Source organism: Triturus cristatus, chromosome 10 (genome assembly GCF_964204655.1).
Source record: "Triturus cristatus chromosome 10, aTriCri1.1, whole genome shotgun sequence".
In the NCBI taxonomy this organism is placed as follows: Eukaryota; Metazoa; Chordata; class Amphibia; order Caudata; family Salamandridae; genus Triturus; species Triturus cristatus.
This window is the reverse complement of record NC_140593.1, coordinates 606,896,413-606,920,480: the sequence shown is the minus strand read 5'-3', so window position 1 is coordinate 606,920,480 and position 24,068 is coordinate 606,896,413. Positions and strand designations below refer to the sequence as shown.

The 24,068-nt window shown below is 43.7% G+C and overlaps 1 long non-coding RNA gene across 1 annotated transcript in view; it reads right to left on the bottom strand.

The window, feature by feature from the left end:
• The window catches only part of LOC146789782 (uncharacterized), a 129,634-nt gene that overhangs the window by 18,439 nt on the left and 87,127 nt on the right, over nucleotides 1-24,068 (bottom strand). The window contains exon 2 of the long non-coding RNA XR_014969864.1: nucleotides 9,460-9,720. This is a non-coding gene — a long non-coding RNA (uncharacterized LOC146789782). The remainder of the gene's footprint in view (nucleotides 1-9,459; nucleotides 9,721-24,068) is intronic.

Genomic DNA, 24,068 nt, shown 5'->3' with positions numbered 1-24,068 from the left:
AAAGATGTGTTCTCTCTCAACTGAACCAACACATCGAAAACTACAATCTCCTAGACCCTCGTCAATGGGGCTTCAGAAAGGGCTGCAGCACGGAAACAGTTATTCTGAACATAGTGGATGCCCTCCACAAATCCCTGGACACTGACTAATGCTGCCTGCTCATCCTCGTAGATCTATCAGCGGCATTTGTCACGGTCGACCACAAGCTTCTCTTGGACTCCCTCCAAAAGAGGATCAGCACAGAAGAGGTGGTACTAAGCTGGTTTATATCCTTTCTACAAAACCACTCTCAACAAATAAAAATAAGCAATCTGACTTCTGACACAATGACAATCACAAGGCTCTGTCCTCTCACCCACACTGTTCAATATCTACATGGAGCCCCTCACCATCATTCTCAACCAAGCAAACATCCCCTTCCATCTATATGCAGATGACATTCAGCTTTGCTTGGAAATCTCCTCACTAGATGACGTACACTGACTAAATGCTACCCTCAAAGAAGTACAACACTGGCTATCTCACAACCACCTAAAACTCAACCAAGATAAGACAGAAATTCTGCTCATATTAAACTCAAAGCAATTCTCTCAAATGCAAGAATAGATAAACTCCATTGATGATCTCAACTGCAATTTTACCCTAACTGATTCTGCCAAATCGTTAGGAATAACATTACACCCTAAACTAACCATGAAAGATCATATAAGAGGGCCTTCTACAGCCTGAAATGTCTGAACAATGTCAAACCATACCTACCACCGAATGACTTCAAATCTGCCACACAAGCAATGGTGCTGTCAAGATTAGACTATAGGAACACCACCCTCACATGCACTACAAAATCCCACCTCACACCCCTTAGAATCACTCTCTCAACACAGCAGCTAGATTGGTCACAGGAATAAAAAAATATGACCACATCTCCCCTGCCCTAAAAAAACTTAAATTGCTCCCAATTGAAGCTCGCTGCAACTTCAGAACTGCCTGTCTCACTCACCAAACCAGCTTACCTTGCCTCAAAACTTTAAAAGACTTGAAAGTCAAGAAACCTAAGAAGCTCGAAAATAACCTATTCCTTATTCCACCTAAAGTCCACAAACAAAAAACTATGGCTTGCTGCTCCTCGGGCAATGCCCCCAAAATCTGGAACTCTATTCCAGTACATCTAAGGACAAACCCCTCCTTCTCGAGCTTAAAGAGATAGCTACAGGATCTACTTCTCAACCAATATCTCAACTGGCAGGATGCCAAGCAACAAACAAAACATGAACTTAACCTTCCTACTAAACCTCTGTTGTGTTTCTCTCTTATCCCAAATGTGTGATTATACTTGTTATTTGTAATGTTCATGCACTGATGTAAAGTGCTCAGATACCCATGGGTCTTGACAACGCTATTTAAAACTCTTTAAAAAAATAAAAATGTAATTAATAAATAAATCCGTTTACTCAAGAATGTTTGGACACAAATACTATGGAAAGTATAAATGCTTGCAAAGATTATCATTTTGAGAATACTGAAGAGAACCAAACTCCTTAACGATGATGAATTTATTATCCACATGTGTATCCAAGCATCACTTGAGAAGGCTCTACATGAAGCTGAGTGAAGACATGAACTGAGAATTATGGTGCAAAAATGAGAGAAGATTGTGGGTTAGAATTTGGAGTGAGAGATCGACCAGAATTAAAGAATCTCCTTGGTCCTTTCAGTGTTATGATATTAGGATTGTGTTTCCTTAGTGGAGGATATAGATGTTCATGACTCAAAAGTACGACTGCAGACTGCATAATCAACTAGTGAGGGTACGTGTAACGCATATGATTTACAAAATACAAAGGTTAATATTGCACCCTACAATATTGCATCCTTTTTATTGCATGGCAATTATTTAGCATTACTACATTGTGGTACCACTACACTATATGGTAAATATTGGTACGTATAATAAATAAATACAATAGTTAATAGAGTTAGGTAGAGGATGTAAAGGTACAAATTGTGGCAATATATTCACCATGGAGTTGTAGTCATAGGAGATGTACTGGATGCAATATAGTGTTAGGTACATATAATCAACATCAGTTTACTGGAATGTGATATCATGTGATATGATGGAGGATGGTATTTTAAAGATAGTTTCAACCCCTGAACATAAAAAATTGTTGTTAAGAGATGCCGTAGAATGCTGTAAAATCCATGTGAGTTTGGAAACACATCACATGCCATTGTCAACATTGAAGGGGTCCGCTTTGTGGCAAAACTCTGTGTTTAAAACTAAAGGCCATAATATAATTTCTGAAAGGTCTCATAAGTTTAACTGCATTTCTAGTTATTTTTACATGTTACACACACACACACACCCACGCAAAAACACACATACACACACATACGCGTACAAACATACACACATGCATACTTATGTTTGCCTAATGTGTGAACCCTGAATATTTCACGTAAGAGCATGTCTGCCCATCTCTTTCTCATCAATGTAAGCAGACGGAGATTTAAGAAAGGGAAATCTATAGTTCTCTCTCCATACTTACCTTACCATATATTGGAAGTCGATGTGGTGGATGCAGTTTTTTGTATTTTGATATTTCAAGATAGAATCCCACCTATAGATACAGGGAAAGGGCGGGAGGCCGATTCTCAGTCCAATCTGTGCCCATCCCAAACCAATTGAAACACCCTTAACCTTTTTGCCTATTTAACCGCTGGTAGCCTCATGCAAAAACTCACTATTTCATTCTGATTTCATTGAGCTGTGCTATTCGAGTATATGAGCATTCTGGATCATGGGGCCAAGAATATACAACACCCTTCATGCAGACAGCTGATAGGCAGCATAGAAACACCATCTGTCAATCACCTGTTCAATGCTTAGATAGGTCACTCTAACTCTGGTGAGTGGCGTAACAATAGCCCCGCAGTGCGTGGGGTTCCGAGCACCAGGGGCCCCCCTCCTGCACTGTGAGTGGGCTGGCCTGAGAGCTCCTGACTGGGTCAAGAGCAAGGGGGGACCCCTACATTAACTCTGCAGGGGGGCCTACGCAAGTTTCGTTACGCTACTGACTATGGTGCCACCATCAATGTTCCCTATCACAGCATTATGTAATGGTCATCTGCAACGAGGGCATGCCCAAGATTTTCTAATTTTCTTTAATGTTGCAAGATGAGGTTAGAGGTTTTTTTGCCCTAGAAATACTCAGAATGTCACCACTGGATGCTTTGCTGACACATTTACGATAAGCAAATTCACGTTTGAGTCAATTAGTACGAAACTTAGGGTTATCTATGTAGTTTAATTCTCCTGGAAGCATCATCTGATATCTTTTAAAGAACAAGCACACACTGATGAGGCAACCATGGTGTTCTCAGGAAATGATTCGATCAGATGGGGTTTAAACTGCAAGACTTGCTGGGAAGAGTGAGACACTTTCCATGTAACTGGTGCAACTAGTGAGAAATAGGTATTTCCTCGAACTCCTTATCTCCCCATAAATCATTGGGGAACTCTTTCTCAACAATGCAGTGAATCTAGATGTGCTTTTGAAGAAGAGAGCTGGGAACATAATCAGGTTGAGATGTTGTAAGATATGTATGCACTATTGCACTTTACTAGTCTTGCATAATTTTTGGCTTTATGCTCCCTGATTAGTGGGGGGTAAGCGCCAGTGGCCCCATTCACAAAGCGTTCAACTACTTAGATGCTCACACTTTTCACTTTGGTCACGGAAATTCCAAATTCCAGCTCACAAAAGCATAAATGCTGGAATTGTGTACTTTCAACATACATTTGTGGTTCTTGGAATTTGGCCAGTCTGACACACATTTAAATTGTCTCCATTCCTGTGTGGGTGCATCCGTTTAAGCAGATGAACACCCACACACAAGTGAGTTTGTGGGTAAAAATTATCAAATTGCAGAAAGTTTCTGACCCTGGAAATGTACTCAAATATGAGGCCTGTTTTTTTTTACTTTCAAAAGGCTAAACACTTTCACATCTTTTAGTCTAATTTATATGTTACACCCTTCAGTCCTTTTATTTGGTGCAGCACCTTCCTTAATTACTAAAAAAGACCAGTGCCTCTTTTAATTTGTTGTAACCAATCCTGATTGTGTTTTGCTGTTGCTTACACAACAACATACAATACGTTTCTTTTAATCTAACTAGTATTGCATTTGCTTTCTTTGTTATTAAATTATATGGGCAACGTATATGTATACACGCATGGGCACCAATTCACCAAAATGCCTGGGGTAGCAGAAGTGACATCACATGCCATTTGACCTGTACTTTGACTCACACACACACATACATACACATACAAACACATTCACACACTGTCTCTCACATGAACATACTCTCGCCTGTAACCACGCATACAACATACATTTCATACATTTAAAAACATTTTAACTTACCTTAGCTGCCAGATAGTGTCATATTCCAGCTAATTGTACTCCAATTTGTACTACACTAATAGTGAATAATATTATCCAGGGATCCTGGGAAAACTGAGTCCAGCTGTCATCCATTAGGACAAGCTGCCCCTGTGTTCCAGGCACTGATGTTACCACCTCTGAGACCAGGGGTGGCAAAGGCAGTTCCAGGGGTCACAAGGAGCAAACCGGGGCTCACAGCTGTGACCCCCTGAATGATGTCCATTTCTACACCTGTGTCCATGATTTCACTTGAATACTCTTCAGAGTACTACATTTTACTTACCCATTTGGTACTTTTGCTTCTGACTCCTATGGCTCATGTGGATGTCTTTGCAGTTATCTGGGGGAAGTCTCCTCCATTTTGCTATGCCCAGCTTTTGAGTGCCACCAGATCTGTTCATAATCTTTCTGTACCATCTGTAGTGGCGACAAGCTTCTCCAATTTTGTTTCAAAAGCAACGTTATCTGGGTATTAACAACTGTTTCAACAAATTTGGAGAACCGGTTAATCAGTAAAATGGGTCTAAAATGCGAAAATATTTTAGTATTTGCCTTTGTTTTTTAAAAGGGAATAACGTTTGCCTTTTCCAAGAGGAGGGTACTATTCCAGACCAAAGAGAAGTAGTAAAAAGATCACGTAAATAGGGCGTAGGCTATCCCCCACAAGCCTCACAACCTGGGGGGGGTGGATTGAAGGGGGGAGCCAGATTTACCTTGGGCTAAGAAACTTTCCGGCTCTTCGACCATTAAAGGGGTAAACTGCATCGATTTATCCTGAGCCAGGGGCACTAAATTACATGTATTGCTCAAGGGCTCATAGTCTTGCATTTTTGCGAGGTTGTCCTGAATTGTTTTAAATTATCTTCAAAACATGTGCTCAGTTGAGTGCGGGGAGGTGCTTGTTTCAGGGAGGAGGGGGTACAGAGCCTTTAGGGTCTGTAAAATCAGATACAATTTAAAAAATGTATTGTGCATTATTGTTTGCTTTTCCAATTATATTAGAGTAAATATTGTGACATGCCAGTTTCAGGTTTATGTTATAAGTGCTAAAAGACACTTTGTACTGGCTTTTGTTGGTTTAATTATATTGTTTTATCCATGTGCGTTCTAGCTTTTTACAATGCTTTCTTTCTTCCGCTAGTTCACTGGTAAACCAAGGGGTGGACAGTTTGTGTCTAAGGGTCTTGTCACTTACTTCAGGGTCAGCTATAGAAGGGGCTTCCGCAAGCCAGTTGTTCACACTGACCTTGTCTAACACTATGTCATCTGTTAGTGCAGGCTTGGTGGTCGGTAGAGTATCCTGCAGTGGGATACAACTACCTTATTCCAAGCACGATTCTTAAAAAAAGGCCCCATTCTTCCTAAACACTATGGAAGGAACCAAGGATAGGAGAAGTATAGTATAAAATGATCTGACCAAGGAACTTCTTTTGGCCTGCCGAGGTCTAGTGAGGTGTTAGAGAATATGGCATCTATGGTGTGGTTTGCGTTATGTGTAGGCCCCTTTAGCGTTGTGGAAAGATCAACGTCCGCAAGCGAGTTGGTCAATTTTGAAACTAGGCTGTTCAATTGGTTATCCAATTGAATGTTGAGATCTCTCAAGATCGTGAAACTTGCATAGCTAATGTTTTTGTGACCCAGTGCTTGGCAAATGGAGTTAATGAAGATTTCCACATAACCATGGGGGCAGTATTGCCGGACTCCCTCAAAGGGACAACGAGCGGAGAGTGAGACGACCAGTCCTAAGACCTCCGCACTGACCAGTCCTCACCCTGGAATGTAGTGTATTTTAATGACTTCCTAAAGGCTATTGCAACTCATCCACCTCTCCTGTCTTCTTGATCTAGGTGTATGTAGGCATAAGGTGGGGAAAGAGCCAGTTGAAGTTCATGGCAAGAATCCTCATTTAGCCATGTTTCAGTCATGAGTAGAACTTCAAATGGTTCTTCTTCAATCAAATTGTAAATGTCTCTGGCATGTTTTGATAGAGAGCGAGCATTTATTAGTGCTGATTTTAGCTTCATATGGGTTTCCAAGTGCTCCCTCTTATTACTGACTCCTTAGTTTAGAGGGTGGAGCGGTTTCTTATAAGAGCGACAGCAGACTGGACCGTTACAGTCTACGAGCCCAGGGTTACCGCTTACTGCAGGGTTTCAAATTGAGTATCTCTGCTGAGGTGTAGGTGGCTGTGAATCTTACCTTTATACTGCTGCCAGCATAGAGTCAGGCCCTGACCTCGGTTGGAGAGCGGGCGGGCACAGACAGGTTGCAGCCATCCTTTTATGCCAAAGGTTACTCGGGCACCTGAAAACTAGAGTGCTGCCATGCAAAATGGAGCCTCTGTGTTCAGTGCCCCGCCCCTTGATTGGACATGACCGCGCCACAGAGTGCGAGTTACAGTGCACAAAGACATAGACAAACCTTAACGAGAGATAATGTAAATAAGGTACAACCCCTGTATAATAACTAGATACCATAATAATTTGCATTTGGTCTACTTACTAGGCAGCATAGGGAACACAACATAGTGCGTACAGGAAAATAACAGTGAATAATAGAAGCGTTCACGAGGATTGAGCATTTTCAACTCCTAACCTTTTTTGAGTGTGTTTTTTCAACTAAGGAAGAAGGAGTGGTGTAGTGACTAAGGGCCTGATTACAAGCTTGGTGAACAGGGTTACTCCATCACAAATGTGACGGCTATCCCGTCAGCCAAATTACAATTCATTGTATTCTATGGAACTTGTTATACGGTGGATGGGATATCCATCATGTTTGGATCCCATCTGCCAAGCTGGTAATCAGGCCCTAAGTCTGCCTGGGGACCAAGTATTGAATCCATTGTGGAACTCCACTGGAAATTGTGCAGTTCAGGGAAAATCACTTAATCTGTTATAATGGTGTGATTGTGTGTAACAGGATAATTCAAAGATTTAAACCCTCACTTGATGTATGCAGTCTCACTCCCCAAAATGTACAATGCTCCGGTACTCCCTTGCTAAGTCTGTGATAAATAAATATAAAAACATACATGTTTAACATTGTTTAATTATACCACTTATTCCACTCTGTAAATGCCCCTTCCTTTTGAGCTCTTTGTGAACCCGCTCATTTTATGGCGTTTTGATTGAAGCCCCATATAATTTTCCTTATCTCAGTACACATTCCAATCCTTTAACACAGTTTCTAAATGTCTATTTCTCAATGTCTGTGGGTGCACGTTCTTGCGTTTATTAGGAGATCCGCTATACACATATTCTTGTTCCATGTCAAGTTTTGTTTGTTATGTTTGTTATGTGTCTTTTAGTATGAAAAGACACCTTCCAATAAGGCTTCAGTGCTTTCTTTTCTATGTGTAAGATATGCACTTTGGTACAAGACTCTATGGGGCATATTATCAAGAACGGCGTTAAAATTATTGCCGTTTTAGCGACAGGAAACTGCCGCTTAAATGGCGATAATGGGCTTGATAATATGCCCTTGAGAATTCCAATAGAAGCCCATGTTCTGGTGTGAACATGGGTGTCTATTGGAATTCTCAAGGGCATATTATCAAGCCCATTATCACCGCTTTAGCGGCAGTTTCATGCCGCTAAAATGGTGATAATGTTATCGCAATTCTTGATAATATGGCACTAGGTACGGAGCATCTTGCTGCCATCCAATGCTCGCAGGTCTGGTGGAACTCTCGAAGCTTCAGCATCGCTTAGTGTCTGAGTGGAAATTATTGGCAAAGCCAACAGATCTGGCATTAATGTGCTAAAGCATGAATAATAGACACGTATGAATATTGTTTGCATGTGTTAGCAGATTAAAGCCAGAATTATTGGCAATGTGTGCTCTCACACTGGCTCTGAGGATGTTTCTGACAGCATTGCGTGAAGTGGTAGCCCCACTGCTGCGGCTTGAATTACTAGCCCCTCCCGATATAGGTGCACCCCTGTGTCGAGGTCTGGTAATAAGGTGGATTATATCTCTATCACTTTTGTGATAGACTATGCTTCTGCAAATCTTAAAATCATTTCAAATATCTGTTCATTAACTAATTTTAAGTGAAGCTAAAATTCCCGAAGTGTGTGCAATTGTCTTCCAGGTTTAAACAGTGTGTCACATCTAAACAGCTTGATGTATGGAACACGTGTTGGCCAATACATTAGAATTTTGAAATGCTTTAATGCAGTAGGAAAATGGTATATGTGTGTTATGCCATGTTTTGAAGGACTATCACATCTGCCAAAATCAAAATTAGCCACATAATGGTATCTTTTCACTTTAAATGATTGTTGACTGCGTTGTTCTGTGCATGTTATATACTTGTAGCCTTAGCCCAGCATTTACATTTATATCTATTGCTATCACACTTGTATAACTATTTCAACCTAAGCTCTAACTAAATCTGTGGGTATGTGAATGCTTAGGCCACCTTTTGAACAACTATGTGTTCATATACTTGGCCAGGACTTTGATGTTCAGTACAAAATACAGCCTGAGTTCATGTCCAAGGAGTACTATCCATGTCACAGAATTTGAGTACAGCAGTGGGAACACATCAAGTTTAATATAAATATGAGCAGATCCAAAGCTTGCTATATGCACTCCAGAAGTGTGAGTCTCATTAACTACTTGAAGAAAGGGCAGATTGAGAGCATAACCATCAGTAATGTCACACATATCCTATCTGCAAAGTTGCAACTACATTATCGACAATGGGCCCGAATGTTCGACAGTTGTGTTACTGCATCACAAATATGGTGGATATTCCTTCTGCCTCATTACAATGCATTATAACCAATAGCACTTGTGAAAAAGTGGACAGGGCATCTGTCACATTTATGATGAAGTAGCTGTCTGCCAAATTCTAAATAAGGCCCAAAGTCTATTGTATTCTATGGCACTTGTAATATGAACTTAATTATATTTTCAAATCTTTTGACATTATATTATAACTTGAAAACTTTAAAGAAAGATTAAAAACAACATAGACATTTTTCATATAAATCAACTAACCCCCTTGTCAATGCTCCATGGCCTTCACTTCCCCATCCAAGTCGCATTCGGCCACTGCTAGGATGCGCCACATCGTGTGGGTCAGCGACCGATGCACTCGCCTTTTGTGCTGGGAGGACCTTCCAAGTTTGGATAAAGCAATAAGGTGGGTCCACCACTGAAGGTCCTCCCAGTGTTTTATGGCACTGCACTTGCAAACCCCATTTAGGGAACTTGTGTGTCAATTATCTGACAGATCTTCTTCTTTTTATGGTAGTTGACCTATACAGAGGGAGATAAGAAATCAACAAAATATTTATTAATGAGTATGTTTTATTAAACATCACAATTTTTCATACAGACTTCTATACATATATATATATATTGAGATTTTTCTTTAACATATAGTGGGTCTGAGTGTGGCATTTATGATTCATGTTACTGTGTCATAAATGTGACAGATATACCTTCAACCTTATTACAAGTGTATGGTATACTATGTAACTTGTAACATAGCCATATACTGGGCATTAATGGCCCACTTCAGCGTCAAAGGACAGAACTAAAGGCGAGGCCTTTAACAAGGGATTGGGTCTTCAATAACCAGTATAGCCCACTACAGAGGGTGGTTGAAAAATGTTACACCATGAGGGCAGAATTTTCTAACTGAAAAAGACAGCCTCCTGGGAGACGCAAGGAGTTTACAACTCCTCCGGCTTCCAAGGCCTTTCACATATTTTGCTGTGTGTCCTTGACAGTTACTAATATTCACACACACAGCAAGACTTGTGGAAATGGGCAACAGTCAGCTCCTTTCTCCTTGAGAGCTGCCAAACTGTTTGTCATTATTTAGCAGAGCCAGGGAGATGTGATCTTAGCACAACACCCCCTCCTTTTATTCAAGGTTATAGTGACGCTATGAGCTACAGGAGGAGGGAAGGTGGATGGCTCGCTCTGTACTCTGGCCCACAGCCTCGGTCTCTCTCTTCCTCACCCTAATTCACATATCCCAGAGAGGCAGCAGAAAGAGAGATGAAGAGGTTGTGGATTAGGACATTGTAATGTTGAAAGCAGCTGTCCAATACAATTGTTTATAGGTTGTTGCTGCTCCATTGTCTTGCCGGAGCACTCGACAGTCCAGTGCTCTAATAAGGTGTATAAGATATGTGTTACGTTTTGAGGGAGTAACATGTCAAACAACTTGCATACAAATCCAAAATATTGTAGTATTTTAATATTGCTTTGTTGGACTTGGCCCTCTCTGCAGGGTGACCCACCCCCCAAATGTTATGCCTTTATCCCTCCTATTTCTGAACCCATTTGTGTTGGCTTTTAGGACTACTCAGTTCTTAAGTGCTTGTGCTCTCTCCTTTAAACATGGTAAAATTGGCGTATATCCAATCAGGGCCCGTTTTAGCTCTGTTGAAGCCTAGTGCAACAATCTTTTTTGGCACCCCCATCACCTCCTCCTCGTATTCCCTCAGTACCACATGGCAAAAGTGCTCCTCATCTCTCCATAACCCCTGTCTCCCATACATTTCATTTGTTTTAAAGCACTGGTAAAGGCTGGCTTTACTAATCGACTCAGCTCTCCGCATAAAATACAACTCTGTTCTTTGCAGCAGGCATATTAACCCTCTGCGCTACTTTAATGGTGAGTCAAAACTGCCTCTACACAAACCTCTGATCTCTCTATCTAGCAGGAACATTAATCACAAGAGTTTTCTAGACATGTTTATTGCTGCCTGAAACTTGTACGCATAAGGTACTCTGCAGGGAGTGCTTTTAAATTGTAAGTTATTTCTAAACACAGCACCCTGTGAGGTCAGTGCCCCCGCCCAGGTCAGTTGTCAGTGTGGCCGCACCAGTTGCACCGCCCTAAAGCCGGCCCTGTTCTGAATGTCCAAAACCATATGTCAACTGAATATATAAAACTTTACATTTTAGAATTTGTTCTTGTCTCTGTGTATGAAAAGTGTTATGTTGTTTAGGACTAACCAATGAGAGTGTTGCTTTGAAATAATTCTACAATATCATCTATAAGTGAAAGAATTGAAGAGGTCCTCCGCAACAAGAGAGCATCCAAAAATGAAGCATTTCCTATATTTCTGGTTTATTGTTTTCATATGGATGCTAAAAACTATGATGTACTTAACAAAAATCCCAAGGGCCACACTTACCGATGGTCCGCAATAGCCTTTCCAAATAACAGTCAGTTGGCAACGGAAAAGGTTCAAACGTTTTATTGGCCAAAGCAAAACTCTACATAGAGGAGCCTCGTCGATCCTCACCCATCAGGTGCGCCGAGGAAGACTGCTGGCTCCTTGACAAAACCACACTTATATACATAACAGATTCAGCATACAAAGCCATACAAGTGGAAAAATACCAGTTAGTCCATGGGCTCCTGGATGACCTCATACAGTGTTAAGTTTCAGCCTTGCACAAAGGGTTGCTATCTATACAGAGGAGGTCGGCAGGGTGACTCCCTTTTCGCCCCAGGGCCTGAAGGAATTTGCTTGATACTCCCTACAGCAGATGTGACCTTGGGCCTTGGCCGTAAATACAACTAACCTGTCTCGGGGCTGGTACGAACTAAATCATGAAGATGGTAGGCAAAGGAAACCACGTGATCTGAAACGTGGTCTATCACAGACCAAGATGGCTACGGTATGGTTTTCGTCCCTTTTGTCGTGCAGTGAGAAACGAAAGAAATATGCTTCTTCTAGAACCTATCAATAGGTGTTTATGCGATTAGAATACTGTCATAGATACATTGTGCTAACTTTACATGGTGGGAATAAACAGAACAAATGATTTTTATCCTTTAGATCGGCCCTTTTAGCATAATGTAGCTAACATACCAACTTAATCTTCAAAGATGCCTTCATCTATCTGCATCATGTCGTGTATTTCCTTCTGTACTAACTGAGTGCCTTTCTTTGCTGGGTTTGGTTTGAATTCGGGAAGGGCAAGAAGAAGTTGATTAGTGCAATAAGAACAGCAGGCAGGTCCACATTGTATGCAGATACAACAGGTGAAAAGGAAACCTGCTATACCCAAAAGGATCATGAATAATTTCCATCCCCAAGTGGCAAAGAGGCCCCAGAACCAGCTAGAAATGGACCAGGTACCGGTATCTGTATGAATTTCAGATGCTAAGCGGTGCAGTTTTTGAATGGCTAAATGCACAGAGGGGGCGGAGTCAGGTATATACACACAGCAATAACTGCCAATCACTCTGCATGCTCCTCCACGATCAGCTAAGATAACGTCTAAAACCATACGGTTTTGAAGAGTTACGAGCCTGGTCGCTTGAAGCTCCACAGTTATGTTAGTTAGTATTCCTGCAGTGATATTCACTACTCCCTCTACTACTCTAGATAATCTTCTGATTTCTTTACGAGTCAAAATGGGTCCCCATATGGGCAGGACTCCTTTCATTATGTCCACAAAGTGTTGTACAGGAGTATCGGTCTGATCAGTAGCATCCCCCGTAGTAGCTCTCTTTCCTAAACTCCGCCGGTTCAGTGAATGGGTTTTATGATAGTCAGAAGGGGCTATATAGACTGGTGGGTATAGGAAAGACAAATAGCATCTACCTGACCATCCTCTGGGGAGCCATGTGTATGCATTTTCCCCGCATACAAAATACACATTCGGAGGAGTAAGCATTGGTGGGCTGCTGAATGTTCGTAATCTGTACGTATAATTGCATTTACTAAACCCAACTGATAGGTGACCAGTGCCATGTATACAGAAGGAAGATGACGCATTCAATACAGGGACCGGAATGACCTTATCATCTGACACATTTCGTTCCTGAAAATATTTAAAATACTCAGTGAAATTGAAAGACATAAAATCCAACACTTCATCCCTTAACCAAGTGTCATTTGCATATTCAGTATACTCATTCATACAAGCAGTTGGGTCTAGAGTACCATCTGTACCATCTTCATTCGGAGTGAATCCCTGGTGTACTTCTATATATGCTAAAATCATTTCATAATCCTTTTCTGAAAATCTGTGCTCATCAACAGTATAGTGCGTATATATCATTGACAGTAACTTAAACCAGGCTTCGCAACTGCCTAGATATGACAAGGGCATCGAAATAAAAAGGTCATGCTTGTGCATAACCGAGGGGAGGAGGCCACGGACCCAGCAATTTGTAGCATTAGTCGAGCTATGGGTCTGGTGCAACATTTCAATAAAAGCATTCTTCACATATGTCTGACGATGTCTTTCCTTATGTGGGCGTAAGTATGGAAATTATACTCTTCAGGAACAGGAGTAGAGGTTATAAGGGTGTGCACAGGGTGACGACATTCTAAATAAATGAACACACCTAAACATGTCACTAGTGATATAGCTATTATAGTTATGAACACTATCTTGATACGCAAACTCCAAGTAGAAAACATAGGCATATATGGGTGCAAAGGACATGGTGCTATAGGTCGCTCCTCTTCGGGAACAAAGCGAGCAAAAGGATACATTCTTGCTAAAAGTTCAAATATAATCTAAGGGGAATAAGTCTACTTGCAGTCCAACCTGCCAGAGGGTGCTTATTTCCTGTGGCCGTTTCAGAGCCTCACAGGCAGACTCCTATTGTTCATAAAAAGAAAAAAATACAAAAACTTCTCGCGCTGGAGTTGTACTTGACACAACTCTTACTGAAGGACTCCACCTGGGCCCCACTAACCGATCAATGTCTCTATTTTCTTTCTGACCAGAGCTTTACTGAAAGTTCCGAGCTCTCAGCTAGTTCAGTCCAGTGTTCTTTTGTCAGGGCCGCAGGTTATAACGAATATGACCAGGGGTTCTGGGATCAGGGAAAAGAGTAGGCACAGTAGGATCAGACAATATACTGGATGTGTGCTCTTTCTGATCAGATGCAGCATTTCCGGGAGCAGAACTGGTGGTTGAGCCAGCTGCTGCAGGCATTTCGGAACTCACAGCACCCTCCTCTCGCCCGTTCACTTCTCCTCGGGCTTCAGAGGAAGGCAAATCCTCAGTGGGCTGTTCACCTTCATGCACTAACCCTTCACTCTGATCCCGCTGGTCATCCGGCAATGGGAGAGGAACTCTTTTTAGGTGTGACACGTGAATCCAATGCCGCTTCCCTTCAACCTTAACAGCCGTTCTTGTGGAAAGGAGTATCTGATGGGGTTTGGTCCATCGAGGATCCAGGCTCGATTTTCGCTGATAGTTCCGGATCAGGACCCACTGTCCAGGTTCAAGAAGATGTCCAGGACCCTCTGGCAGAGACTGCAATACCGCCGATATCTGTTGGTGAATGGAACGAAGATCTTTAGTTAATGCGTAAAGATAATCTGTGAACATGGGGTACTCAATATCTCTAAAGGATTTCGGTCTCGGTACACCCCAAACATTAGCGGGCCTACCGAATATCACCTCATACGGTGATATTCTAGAACGGGAATGAGGAGTTGTTCCTACAGACAACAAAGCTAACGGTAAGAGATCAGGCCATTTCAACCCGGTGGTCTCTTGCAATTTTGCCAATTTCAGTTTGATAATCCCATTATACTTTTCTACCAACCCCGCTGATTGGGGGTGGCGAGCAGCGTGAAATTTCTGATTAACGGATAAGCCTTTACAAATATGTTTGATAAGGTCGGCATTAAAATGCTTTCCGTTGTCACTCCAGATCACACGTGGTAAACCATACCGAGGAAAAAATTCTTTTACTAAAGCTTTGGCTGTGGCTAGAGCGGAATTCTCCTTGGTGGGGTATGCTTCCACCCATTTACTGAACGCACAAACCACTACTAGAACATACTTGAGATTATTTACCCGCTCTAATTGAATGAAATCCATTTGTAACACCTCAAAAGGTAAGGTAGGAGGCGCAAAATTACCTTTCAGAACAGGGACACTACCTCCTGGATTATGCTGTAAACAAATCATACAGTTCTGGACCAAATGTGTTGCAGTCTTACTGATATTGGTGTTATACCACACAGGATCTAGTACTGCACAAATACCTTTAACACCTATATGCGCAGGGCCATGTGCCATGGATACTATTACATTCACAAATGCATTTGGCAGTAACCACCTGCATTTGTCTGACAGGTCAACCCAACATCCATTTTCTCTTCCCTCATTCGCCTTTGTTTCGATTCCTTCTGCCAGGTGTTTATCGCTTCAAACATAGACTGCCTAATGCGTCTAGAAAATAACTGATCCTGTAAGAAGGCAATTTTCTTTTCATCAAAAGAACCCGTTTTAGGCCACTGCAATTCTTCATTACCTCTGGTATACTTATGCCACAAAGTATTGAACAATAGAGGAGCTATTCCGTGTTTTATGTACATATAATGACTAGGACTGCCTTACGGTGGGGCAGGCTGGCTTTCGGCCAGACGAGAGCCACTAGTCCGACAACAGTAACCAAAACAATTCAATTTACTGAAGCACGGCATGTTAGTTAGCAGACAAACACCAACAACATACAAACAAATTCTTGTATCACATATAACACATACTGATTGTTCCTATGTAACGTTTTCTGCAGTTCAACCTCAACCTACTTATTCAAACTTGATGCATCCAAACAAACGAACCGAGCCCGTCGACTCCCGTTCGTGGAGAATTATTCAAAATACCAGACCGACAGAATCACAACGAGCAGTCTTCCAAAAGACTGGCAAGAGGCAGTCAGACAGGTGCGACCACGGACTGGACTACAGACCATCCCATGACCTCCTTGGTTCACCACTGAGACCGTTCTGATGTGGTGCGAGCCTCACCTCAGGTATGTCTCATGGCTACCCAATTACAGCCACAGGCTTTTCTGAATACAATCCGGCCGTGTGTTACACGCAGGTAATAACTAGGCATCTGATCGGTGTCTCTAAATCACAAAAGATCCGTGGAGTCTCTACAGTCTGTCCCTACCGACCACCCTGCAAGACCTCCATAATTCTCCTAGGGTACTCATGACCCCCAAATCAAAATACAGTTAACTGTTTCCAAATGCACCGCTCAAAGCGTGCGTCAAACAAACAAAGTACTCACCGGGTGCACCCAGGTACGGACGTTCGTTCTCCGCTACCAACTTCTTGGGACCAGCACGGTCAGCTCCTGGGTTAAGCCCGTAGGACCCCGGTGAAGGGCTACTAGCAGCAGAGGACACACTGATCAGGAGTGCGGGGCGGAAGTGCCCTCCTTTCCACCCGCCAGACCAGGGCGCCCTCAATCCGACCACCCGAATACGGGGGAGGAAAGACCCTTTCACGGGGTCCCACCAGAGTCGCCAACTGATGTACTTAACAAAAATCCCAAGGGCCACACTTACCGATGGTCCGCAATAGCCTTTCCAAATAACAGTCAGTTGGCAACGGAGAAGGTTCAAACGTTTTATTGGCCAAAGCAAAACTCTACATAGAGGAGCCTCGTCGATCCTCACCCATCAGGTGCGCCGAGGAAGACTGCTGGCTCCTTGACAAAACCACACTTATATACATAACAGATTCAGCATACAAAGTCATACAAGTGGAAAAATACCAGTTAGTCCATGGGCTCCCGGATGAGCTCATACAGTGTTAAGTTTCAGCCTTGCACAAAGGGTTGCTATCTATACAGAGGAGGTCGGCAGGGTGACTCCCTTTTCGACCCAGGGCCTGAAGGAATTTGCTTGATACTCCCTACAGCAGATGTGACCTTGGGCCTCGGCCGCAAATACAACTAACCTGTCTCGGGCTGGTACGAACTAAATCATGAAGATGGTAGGCAAAGGAAACTACGTGATCTGAAACGTGGTCTATCACAGACCAAGATGGCTACGGTATGGTTTTCGGCCCTTTTGTCGTGCAGTGAGAAACGAAAGAAATATGCTTCTTCTAGAACCTATCAATAGGTGTTTATGCGATTAGAATACTGTCATACATACATTGGGCTAACTTTACATGGTGTGAATAAACAGAACAAATGGTTTTTATCCTTCAACTATGGCCCAGATTTATGAAGTCTTTGCATTGCCATTGTGTTGCAAGGCACCGGAAGGGATTCAGTGAGATTTACTAAACCACTCAAATCCACCTTGCATGGCTCTGCATGACTTGTCCAGAGTAAACCAAGGTAGCGCAAGTAGCTGCCTTGTATTGTTCTGCATTGGTTAGGCGTTCCATGGGTGGAGTGAGGGTGTTCCCATGCATCTACCCAAGGATTTGGGCACATTCCCAGATTTACTAAGACTAGTAAACCTGGAAATGCTTCAAAATGCTATGCGTTCCCATCAGAGGGGTAACAAGGAGAAATATTTTATTTCTCCTTGTTATTTCCTTTTTTTACGTGTGCTGCATTCTGCCGCACACAAAGAAAGAGCAAAATGCGCGTACTAATACCAGGCATGCCATTACAACACAGGTATTACTACGCATTGTCAATTACAACAACCTACCATTACATTGCATACTTTTACCACAAATATGCCTTTACCACGCATGCAGTTACAATGGAAAGGCATCCGTGGTAAAGGCATACTCTTGGTAAAAGTATCTAAGGTAGGTTGCAGTACCCTACCCTAAACCCTAATGTAGTACCCCTGCATGACCCTACCCCCAAACCCCATTCCTCTCCCTATCCTAAAGTACTACCCTGCACGACCCCCAACCATACCCTAAGCACTACAACACTACCCCTGCACAACTTCCTTACACTCGAACACTACCCTGCTCGACCCCCGCACTACCCTAAACCCTGCACGACCCTCCTTCGACCCCCAGCCTCTCCCTACACTAAAACACTACCCGACACGGCCCCAAACACTGCCCTAAACCCTAAAATAATACCCCCTGCACGACCCTCCCCCGACCCCCAGTCCTCTCCCCACACTTAAACATTACCCTGCAAGACCCCCCGACACTACCCAAAACCCTAAAACACTACCCTGCACTACACACACACACCTCACCTTAACCCCCTTTACCCTGAAAAAATAACCCCAGGACCAATCCCCCTTACCTCTCTTTCCTTGTGGTTCCTCTCGCCTCCAGGTTCCTGCTGCACGTTGGGTCTGAGGGGCGTTGCACGTTGTTGTGAGGAAACAGAGGAGCCTCTCTTTCCTCATAACGAGGTGGATCGCCATTTTTTTTTTACATTGCATTCGATATAAAAAAAATACATAGTAATGGCTACGCTTTGTTAAATTGCATGCGTTGTAACGCTTGCAATGTAATGGCATACGGGAAAACAGCCACGTTGTAATGTGCTGTCTACCGTACAAAAACAATCCTGCCTGTAATGTAGGCAACCTTGTGCAAGGGTGCCTGCTTTTGCACTAGGCTGCCCCATACACAGTGCATGTTGAATAACGAAGTGCAACTTATATGAACAAACATTGTAGATTCAACGTGCATTAGAGATTGCTGGAATTCAGCCAGTCTGATCGAATTCCCTTTTTGCACATTCAGCTTTTCACATTCTTGAGTGTGTGCATAAGTGAAAATAGATAAAAAGTTTCAAACAAGTGAGTTGGTGGGTATTCATAAAAAAAATTGCAGAAAATGGCTTAACCCTGTGAAGCACATATATGACATTGTAGACAGGTACCCTAAATTAGCATTTTCAATCCGGTTGCTTTTCAATTTTCTCAGACACGCTGCCCAATTTATTGCCTTTTGGCACCCTAAACACAGAAATAACCCATACATGCTAGGTACCCTCATGCACAGGAGACACAGTTTTGGGCCAAACCTTTAAAGAGATATGTTCCTGTGTAGGAAGAATGGATGATGATATCTTGGAAAAGAAATACTAAAACTCTGAATAGCATCATGTTCAAAGCATTCAACTGGCCTCAGCCAGTAGGAGCAAGGGAGGCCTGGCACCCAGTGATAGAAACTTTAGGATGTGTAAATACAGGTGTGACATGTTTACATATAACCTATATGTGATACAGTGGCCAGAAATACCCTTATCCTAAACCGGCTTTTCACTTTCGGTTGTTTTCCTCATTTCCCAAAAGCACTTGACTAAGTTTAAAGCACATTGGAAGTTTCAACCCCCAGAAAGCCCATATATGATTGGTACCCTCACACTCAAGGGAATCAGAAGAACACAGATCGGGGTCAAGCCTTGGCATGGATGTGTTCCTGCTTGAGGAAAATCAGACATATATCATGTTCAACATGTTGTACAAGCCTGCTACTTAGGGCAAGCCAGGTGTGGCTTGCACCAATAGATTCTTTATATCATGTACATTTAGAACATATACATTTCGTGATATTTTCTATACTGTCTATCATCGAATAAACCGTACACAATATACAGTGATTGTGTGATCCATGCTAATATTACATAATCGATTGCGCAGACTATATTCCTTTGAAAATCCCACACATATCTATCATTGCTGGACTCAAACCACACAGTGCAACATCTCCTTGGTTTGCATTTTGAGATTTATATGTGTCCATTTGAGAAATGCAACAAACCATTGAACGAAATTGTTAGTAAATCAAAATATCTCCACATTTAATATGTCTCCAGGCTCCAATGAGATACTGAAAAATATAGTTTGTATGAGTACAGAAAAAGACTAAAGAGGTACTTGTGTTTAACCAAAATTTAATTTAAAAAAAGTTCCAGCAATGAAGTTGAGATGTGAAATTCTACTTTTAACTAGAGATAACCTTTATACAGCAACACAGCCTTAGCAGAAGATACTAGATGATAATTAGCTGTTCAGATTGGACTGTCAAACAATGACAGGTTTTGCAGATGTATTGGTGGTGTAATACTTCTCATCTATGCAGGCACTTGACTAAAGACATTTTGTAGAGTGATCTTAAAGACGATTGCATTAGTTTGGGGAGGCCAACTAACAATCTCTAAAATATTTATTACCCTAAGTCAGTAGTCTTTAACCTTTTATTGCCGTGCCACTCTCAGTGAAAAAATAAAAATTGCTGCGCCACCCACAGTGAAAAAATAAACATAATCAGGGTCGCTCACATAATTTTTCACAATTATTTCGATTAAATGTGTCTAAACTTCTTTACACATGGCAGTTGAGTTCTGTTAACACCTTTCAAAAACGCAATCAAATACATGATTGCTAAACATACTATACTGTTCAGGCAGGCCTTACTAACATGTAAAAGTATCCACAGTGTGATTGTTAGAAATTGGGGAGGGGGTTTTGAAAATATTTGGAGTCCCTTCCCTTTGTCACACACTCTTAGCTAGTATATACATGACAAAAGATGTAAGTGAAGACCCATTACAGAGAGGCCTACTGCCACTCTTTTTTCCACTTAAAATAAACCACTTCTATCAGCATAATGCTTCTTTTGGCCAGAGCCTGGTGCCCACCCCCCGCCCCCTGAGATCACTTGAGGCCCTCCTAGGGGGGCCCGCCCCCAGGTTTGAAGACCGCTGCCCTAAGTTGTGATGATCAAAAAGATTAATTGAGGGGGGCGTGGCCCCTTCCTAAGGCGGCTCTGGCTGAGCGCATCCGCCCTTAAGTAAATCTGCTCATTTATCCGGACGAAATTCGTCAAAAACCACCTGCGCTGAGTCCTGAATGATCTTCTGACTTGAATGACCCCTTGAGTGCCTGGATACAGCTGGCAGAGCTGAAGTTAGCTGTCGGTGAGCCTGGCGCACCTCCGAGTGGTGACTGGGGTGGGGGAGGGGTGAGCAACCCCGACACGCGAAGGCCGTGGCATCTCTCAAGTGCCGGCCTTGAAGGATTCATCAGTGACTGCGGAAGCCTGGTGTGAGCCGAGGTCAGGGGTAAACACCGGAGGACCTCCCTGGGGCCCTACAACGTCGACTGACCGTATTGAGTCTGGGTGGAGCCCCGCAGCCAGGTGATTACCCTGAGGAGGCCTGCCACTTGTGACCCGCCGAAGACTGGAGGAGAGACTCGGTGGCCAGCAGGAGGCAAGCCTCGCATCCTGGCACCTCCAGAGTGGCTGTGGGAGCGACTGCAGTAACATCTCCGAAACCGGTGAGTTTGTGCCGGTACTGAACCTCACGTGGAGCCTGGCGGAAATCGGCCACTCTGGGTCTAATCATGCCGCCTGGGTTATGAGAGCTGGAGTCTCACCCCCGGCGGTTGCGGGACCCTGCCAGAACATCAGGGGCATAAGACTTGTGTGAAACCCATTTAGAGACCTGCTTGGCTCCGACCCAATCCTCTGTGTGGAGGGCCCCTGGGGGTTTCTCTCAACCACTGGAGGGAGGGTGCCCCCCTCCCTTTGGCTGCTCTTCAGGTGCTTCGGCTCCCTGTCAGCTGGTTTGCGGCCCACCCTACAGAGCTGTTACTATTGATCTGGGGGAGTATTCCGAGGCTGTCCAACCGGGGGGATCGAGTGTGCCTGCCTTTGTGGGTCTGGAGGTGGCCACTATAGACTTTGCCCTGAGGGCTCCATCTGAAGTACCCGACCACACTACAAGGCCCCGTGGCCTGCTTGACCCACTATTGCGCCTCCCCAACCTTTGGGACTGGCTGAACAGGGCTTACTGGGCACTGGTCTGCCCAGAGAAGACGACCCCCGCAGGGCAGAGTGGAGTCTGTGGAACAGCAGGAGCCACCCAGTGTATTCTCATCCGTCTTCTACGTACTGCATCGGGGTAGCCCAAGCCATGACAGGTTGTCATACCAAGGCCGCGCAGGCCAAGTTGGAAAAATATGCTTGGGACAAAGGCCCCGGGGCATTGCAGAAAGTGGGTGAAGCCCCCTTGGCGATGCGAAAATCGGACGCAGAACCTAAAGAGCCAACGCTGCAGGACATCCTCACGGCCATTACGACAGTACACACATCGTTGGACTCCATTTCATAGGAAGTGTCCTTCATCAGAGCGGACATGCGCTCCATGAACACCAGACTACAGGGGATGGAAGTGAAAGCTAGCTCGTTGGTCGTCGACATGTCTGACCTACAACGCAAGGTGGAAAATCTACAGTCCCTTACTGTGAGACTGGAAACACAGCTGGACGAAATTAAATGAATAAAATGAAATGAAATGAATTAAATGAAAACAATATTTATAAAGCGCATGGTTACCTGATGGTATCCCAGCGCTGTGGGCATAGTCGAATAAGGCTGAGGCAAGATAATTTGGGAAAAAGCCAAGTTTTAAGCATCTTGCGGAAGGTCATATGGTTGGGTTCCTTTCGTAGCTGCAGAGGGAGTAAATTCCACAGTTTAGCGGTGTTGTAGGAAAAAAGACGGCCGCCGCTTCGAGCCCTCTTGATTCTGGGGACATAAGCCAGAAGAAGATCATTTGAGCGAAGGGCCCTATTAGTTAGTTAGGGCTGGACAAAAGATGAAATTATAGCGGGTCCTTTACCTCCTATAAGCCCGTGAGTAATACACAGGGCTTTAAATTGGACTCTTTCCAGAACTGGGAGCCAGTGGAGAGCCTTTAAGGCTGGCCTAGCTGTTTGGTGGCTGTGAGTTCCCATAAGAATCCTAGCAGCACAGTTCTGCACGGTTTGAAGTTTGGCCAGCACCGAGCTGGGGGCACTAAGGTACAAGGCATTTCCGTAGTCCAAGCGAGATAAAATAAGCGCTTGGACTACAAGCTTTCTGACCTGAGGTAGCAGAGGAAGCACTTTGCGCAGCATTCTTAGCATCCCAAAGCAGGAGGCAACAACCTTTCTGGCTTGAATGTTAAAACCGAGCTCGGAGTCAAGCCAGACACCGAGGCTCTTTATAGCTGATTTAGGGGCGGGCATGGAGCCCATACATGTAGGCCAGGTGGAGGCTATTTCAGAGAGAGAGGGATTACCCAGGAACATATGCTCTCTCTTGTCTCCATTTAATTTGAGGTGGGATTGTTTCATCCATCTCATCACTTCTTCGAGGCATGGGCCAAGGCAGGTAGATGCTTTGTTGGTGTTGGTTCAGTGTGACGACCAGTTGGGTGTCGTCGGCATAGGTGACAATTTGCACCCCAAAATGGAAAACAATGTCAGCAAGAGGGGCCATGTAAACAATAAAAAGAGTGGGGCTCAAGGACGATCCCTGAGGAGCCCCACAATGGAGAGGTCTGTGAAGTTGAGATGGCCTCACCCTCGGCTACTTGGTAAAATCTGTCCTCCAGGAAGGATCGCAGCCAATCAAGGGCAACTCCAGTAATACCCAAGTCCTGAAGTCGTAGTACTAGGATACGGTGATTACCCGTGTCAAAGGCCACGCTAAGGTCTAAGAGTAGCACGGCCAGGGAACCTCCTGCATCAAGGATCCTTCTGGAATCCTCGACAACTGCTAGTGAGGCAGTTTCCGTACCATGTCCCGGACGGAACCCGGTTTGGGACGCGTGGAGAAGGTTCTCCTTTTCAAGGTATCTGGAGAGCACCAGATTGACATGCTTTTCTGCGATTTTACTCACCCCTGGGAGGAGCGAGATAGGGTGATAGTTGCCGAGGCAGTCGGTGTCTAAGTTGGGTTTTTTCAGCAGGGCTTTTACCAAAGCTTTTTTCCATAGGGGAGGGACCACCCCAGAGGAAAGCAAAGCATTGATCATTTCCATAATAACGGGGCCTACTGAAGCAACTACAGATTTTAGGATATTAAGGGGGGCCGGATCCCGAGGTGATCCACTCTTAACCAGTGCAAAAATGGTTTGGAAAGTTTCTATGT